The 5,983-nt window shown below is 43.6% G+C and overlaps 1 pseudogene across 1 annotated transcript; it reads right to left on the bottom strand.

Moving 5' to 3' along the window:
- Positions 1 to 4,800: 4,800 nt before the first annotated feature.
- LOC306862297 (odorant receptor 131-2-like) lies at positions 4,801 to 5,464 on the bottom strand (annotated as a pseudogene). Its single transcript has one exon. The product of its transcript is annotated as an odorant receptor 131-2-like (transcript).
- Between the last annotated feature and the right edge of the window lie 519 nt (positions 5,465 to 5,983).

The raw sequence follows: 5,983 nt of genomic DNA, 5'->3' as shown, positions 1-5,983 counted from the left end.
TAATAATAGATCCTATCAAAACATTTTGTCAGTATTATTGACATTTTCAAAAAGGAAACTTAAAATTCTGTTCAAAGCTTACTTGCCAATTATAAAATATTCTTTAAAGCTATGCATTGTTTGTTTGTTTGTTTTTAAAAATAATATATTCTAATGAATGTTCATGTATTGTTAAGGCATGATCTATGAAAAATAAGCAACAGATGTAAGGTTGATACCACAAACAGAATTATAATTAATGTAGAATTAAATCCATATGCAAGTGCAGTTTTGCATTTCATATACAAATAAAACATTAAACATCAATCAAAATAACATTAAACATTAAAGATAAACAACTTATATGGAGTATTTCCAGTAAAACAGTAGATTATATCAATTATCAATATATTAATTGCCTAAATTAAAAAATAAAATTTATGGACCATGGCAAATAAACACTTCATTTGCCAGAATGCATGCCAATTTACTTTAATGCCAATTGCAAAATTTAGTTAATCAATAATATGAAATGAATATGATATAATATGAATATGAAGTCAGTGAATATATATTTCTACACTGTAAAAAAAAATCTTAAAATTTACGGTAAAAAACTGGCAGCTGTGGTTGGTTGCCAGAATTCTACCGTAAAAAATGCGGTAGCAATGTTTTAGGTTTTACAGTTTTAACTTAAATTTACAGTTAAATACTGTAATTTCTTTAACTGATATAATCTTAATATACCAATCTATTAAAGTACTGAAATCTGTTTTGTTCCTTTGAAATACACTGATAACCACCTAATGCAGGTGATGATGAGAAAGTCACATGATGAGCCAAAGCCCATCACAAGCAATTTTAAATAATAGATTATACAGAAGGTGCACAGTGTCATTCACACAAGCACTAAACACCATCATGGTGAGACTCATTAAACTGAAATATGCTATAAACATTCATTTAAAAACATTACATGTAACATACAACCCTAATAAACATAACTGATAAGAAAAAACTAAGAAGAAACATAGTTATTTCAAAGAAAAAACGTCAAATTCAAACAGAATTTGAAATGGAACGCAGGGAATTCTGGGAACGTCAGTTTACGGTTTTTCCCTGTAAATTTTACAGGAACTTTCCGTTAACCATGTAAATGTTTTTACCGTAGCATTTTCACAGTTTTTTACCGTTAAAATCACGATCATTTTTTACAGTGTATATAAATATATTCTTGTCTAGATTTGGAATTGGATTTCAGTAAATTAATCTTTCTGTAATTCTTTTTTTATTTGATTCAATTTAATATTATTGAAAGTTGAACTTTTCAACTAAATAAAGTGTATTGACAAGTGTTTTGTCAGAAATGCACAAACTGAAAAAAACTAACAAACATAATATTGGAACTTTTATGAAGTTACATGTACTGGCCATTTGGGATTAAAGAGAGTGTCATTAACAGCCAGCAGCTAGTATTTGGCTGCATACCCACTGAAGCTAAACTGGATTTAGCCTGGTCAGTCCATGGATGGGAGACCTGCAGGTCAAGCTTAGGTTGCTACAGGAAGTGGCATTAGCAAGGCCAGGGGTTTTCATCCTGTGCTTAATGCAATTAGTATAGTGCTGATGACAATGTAAAAAGGCACTGCTGGTCAAATGAGATGTTAAACAGCCTTGAACCCAAGCGTCTTAATGGGATAGTCCATAAAACTGGCTATTCTATTATCTTTTACGCACCATGTTGCTCCAAACCTGAATGACTTTCTTTCTTCTGTTTGAACATAAACAAAGACATCTTGAAGAATGTTGCTTAACCAGTTTTGGGTACAATGCAAGTTGAAACTCTTTAGTTACCAACATTCTTCAAAATATTTTCTTTGTGTTCTCCAAACGAAAGTAAGTCATACTTGTATAGAAGGGTGAGCAAAAGATGCCAGAATTTTCAGTTTTGGTTGGACTATCCACAGTCTCGCTGCCACTGTTATGATGCTGTGCGGAACAAGGAGCGCACGACGAGGATATACAATAGTTTTTCCTTTAATCAGGATTCCAGGAGCAGATACAGACACAGGAGTGCACACACATCACAGTAGAAACAATAACCGACGGTCAGACTAACAAACACAGGAACTTATAAAGGGGCAGATAATTGGGGAGGACAGGTGAACACAATGACTAATCAAACTGAACTAGGTCAAAGGGGAAAACAGAAAACCCGACACGGAACAGTCACAGGGGAAAACAGAAAACCCGACATGTAACATTTCGCCCCCTCCCGGCAAGGCGTGACCTCACGCCGTAACATAACAACTGAGGAGGGAGGGTGGGGGCTCTGGAGGAGGATGTGGAACAGGAGGGTGACAGAGAAGAGGCCTGGAGTCCAAACAATAAGTCCATGGGGGAGTGGAGGGTGGGAGGAGCCAAGGGGGAGCCAGGAACAGGAGGAGCCAGATGACGACCCAGGCCACAGTCCAGATGGTGGCCCACGGGGGAGCCGACGGAGGGAGGAGCCATGGTGGAGGAGTGACCGCCGACTCCATGGGGCCGACCAACGGCGGCGGAGCAGGTGGTGGTGGAGCCCGAGGTGGAGACAGAGAGCCGAAGAGCCAGGGTGACGCCGAAGATCCGGAGGTCCAAGGCGGAGCAGATGTCTTCGGCGACCTCGGCGCAGGCGGAGATCCGGATGGCCGCGGCGGAGCCGGAGCGACAGAGGACATAGGTGGAGCAGGAGGGAAGGAGGAGCCCAACGGAGCCGGAGGGACGAAGGGACGGGGCGCAGCCCAAGGAGAGTAGTCCTGAGGTGCAGGTAGGGGGACGACTGACCAATGCGGAGCCGGAAGGACGAGGGAGCCCGGTGGAGCTGGTGGGTAGACGGGATCCGGTGGAGCCGAGGGAGCTTGAAGGCATGGTGGAGCCGCAGGGTCGCCGGACTGAGGCGGAGTCTGGGTCTCGGAGGCTGAGGGCGGAGACGAGGGATCCTCCAGACTCAACGCCAACAGAGCTGGAGGTCGGCAGACCCGCGGCGAACCCACGCCACAGATGGTGAGCTGAGGGTGAGCAGAGGGGCTGACGAACTCAGGCGATGAGGGTGTTGGAGTAGGGACCAGGTCAATGAGAGGCGGTGGGAGAGGGAGGTTGGGTGGGATAACTTCCCAGAAATCTAACATAGGAGCTGGCTTAAGGATGATTGTGTCAGTGTGAAAGTCAATGAGGTTACCCAGGTCCAGTTCATGCTCACCCTCAGCGGTGGCGCCGTGGGCGGGGCGCTCCATAGCCCCTGCGATCTCCACAACTTTCTCCACCGTCGGATGCACTGCCGGCTCTCGCACCTGGTCAGAAGTTTGGGGCTCGGGCTCCGGGACGATCGGCAGCTCTGTCGCTCCTGATGGCGATGGCTCAACGACCGCGGCAGGCTCTGGCTCTCCGTCTGCGGTGGGCTCGGGCAGCTCCGCGCTGCGGGGTGGTAGTGGACTGGGCGCTGGGTCCCGAGTGGGGCTGGTGTCATTCTCTGCGAGGTCCACGGTGAGATGCGATTTGCAAGACACCAGCACCCACTCGATAAAGGCGGCGAGGCTCTCTCGAGGACCGTCCCCGGACAACTGCCCACGTGTGGTGTTGTTCAGTCCAGCTTTGTAGAACGTGCAGAGGCAGTAGTCCGGGAAGTGTGTTAAGTTGGCCAGGAACAAAAAATCCTCGGTGTGGTCCTCGAGAGAGCGGTCCCCCTGCTCCAGCAGGATGACGAGGACAGCGGGATCCATAAAAAATAAAAACTTGACAAAAAACGGGAAACAAAACGGGGAAAAAACACGCCACAATCTTACTGTTTCGGTCGGTTATTCTGTTATGATGCTGTGCGGAACAAGGAGCGCACGACGAGGATATACAATAGTTTTTCCTTTAATCAGGATTCCAGGAGCAGATACAGACACAGGAGTGCACACACATCACAGTAGAAACAATAACCGACGGTCAGACTAACAAACACAGGAACTTATAAAGGGGCAGATAATTGGGGAGGACAGGTGAACACAATGACTAATCAAACTGAACTAGGTCAAAGGGGAAAACAGAAAACCCGACACGGAACAGTCACAGGGGAAAACAGAAAACCCGACATGTAACAGCCACAAAGCATATGTCATTTTACAGGTGTTAATGTTTGACCCCTAATAAAAGCCAAACATTGCATTTATTTCAAAGTGGTTAGCCACTGCTTTTGAGTCTGGGCCTTGTCATACTAAATGCGTTTTCCCCACTGTCAGTTATATTAAATATTCATAACATTGCTGTTTTTGTTCATGTGATGTTTGACAAACAAGGCTCCTCAATGGTCATGTTAAAGATCCACTGGGACAGCAGTGAAAAGATGTAGAGAACACATCAAACACTGCAAAATCAGTCATTTAGAAAAAAAGAACTTCAAATGACAAAATCTAAAATGAGAAGCATCTCATTCCACATAAACTCTTTATTTTGTTTCTCTCATGGTTTTAAGTTCTCTCTTGACAGACAAGTGAGTCTGTGAATGAACAGGCCTACAGTACATCAGAGTTCATTTAGATGTCAATTCTGCTTGAAACAGATGAAAAATGACTACAGTGTAAATAACAGCTGTAACCATTTTCATGTCACGTAACCAGAAAATGTGCAAAAATGAGCAATCACAAAACATCACTGTCAAAAATGTTTGCAGGATAGTTATTTTAGTCTGATTCATTTTATTAAACATAATTTTATCTCCAATTATTATCTCCATGTTCAGGAACATATCCAATATATTTTAGTTCAGTACCAAAGTGCTAATATTTTAAACCACTGATACTAAATGTGTTGCTCTATGACAAATGGTTTGACTTTGCCTTTACCAAAAGTGAAGTCGTTTTTAAATAAACAGCTGAAGGCCTGGTCTCTCAGGCCATATATAAGAGGACTTAAACATCTTGGAAAAATCATAAACACTACAAAGCAAAAATACATCACATTCAATTAAGTCATATAGTCAGTATAAACATAAATGGCTTCTTGGATAACTCCAACTAAGATAGACGCAGCACAGAGTTCCAGTTGTATTAGATGCAGCAGAACAGTCTTGTTGGCTTTTTTGCTGACGTTTTATCACAGGCAGCTGTTTTAGCCACAACTGCTATAGAGGCATAAGTAAAGATAATAACTAAACACACAGACATGAAAAACATACATGTGAAAGCTGTATCAAGTTTTTTGTAGATCTGCAGCCTGAAAAGAGTAGTTCTTGAGCAGAACAAATTCAGTGCTATGTTTGTGGTAACAATGGAAAGAAGAATGCAGTTTATCATCCAAATGACACCGATGGCCACGTTAGTTCTTCCGTAAGTGGTGATTTCTGCATGTCTGAGAGGAAAGCAGATGGCCACATACCTCTCAGTGACATTAAAGCCAGATTCAAGGTAGAGACCTGATTGAGAGCTGTTGCAGCAACGAGAAGCACAAGACAGACAATTTTCATAACAAAAAGCCTACAAACAGCGCACACAAACAACACTACACCCAGCCAGCAATGACATGTGGGGCCCAGATGAGGGCTTCATGGGCGGCAAATGTGGGCCCCATTATGGGCTTGCACCCGGGATCCACATTGGGGCCAGCCGTGGAAGCCCAGACGTATTAAAAGTGGGACCTGTAAGGGTACTGCATGGGTCTTAATTGGGCAATTCATGTCAGACCGATTTGGGCCCCACCTGCCCAAATGGGTCCAAAGTGGGCTCTGCAACATGGCTACCCAGATGGGCTTTAAATGGGATCTGTAGGAGTCTTATGTGGGTCCTAACTGGGCAATTCATGCCAAACCCATTTGGGTCCCACCTGCCCAAAGGGGTTTAAAGTGGGTTTGCACCCGGGATCCACATGGGGGCCAGCCATGGATGCCCAGATGGGTTTTAAGTGGGATCTGTAAGGGTCTTATGTGGGTCTTAACCGGGCAATACATGTCAGACCCATTTGGGGCCCACCAGTCTGAAGGAGTTTA

Source organism: Barbus barbus (genome assembly GCF_936440315.1).
Source record: "Barbus barbus genome assembly, chromosome: 43".
Taxonomy (NCBI): Eukaryota; Metazoa; Chordata; class Actinopteri; order Cypriniformes; family Cyprinidae; genus Barbus; species Barbus barbus.
Note: the sequence above shows the minus strand (reverse complement) of the source record. Positions and strands in the feature narration are given on the sequence as shown.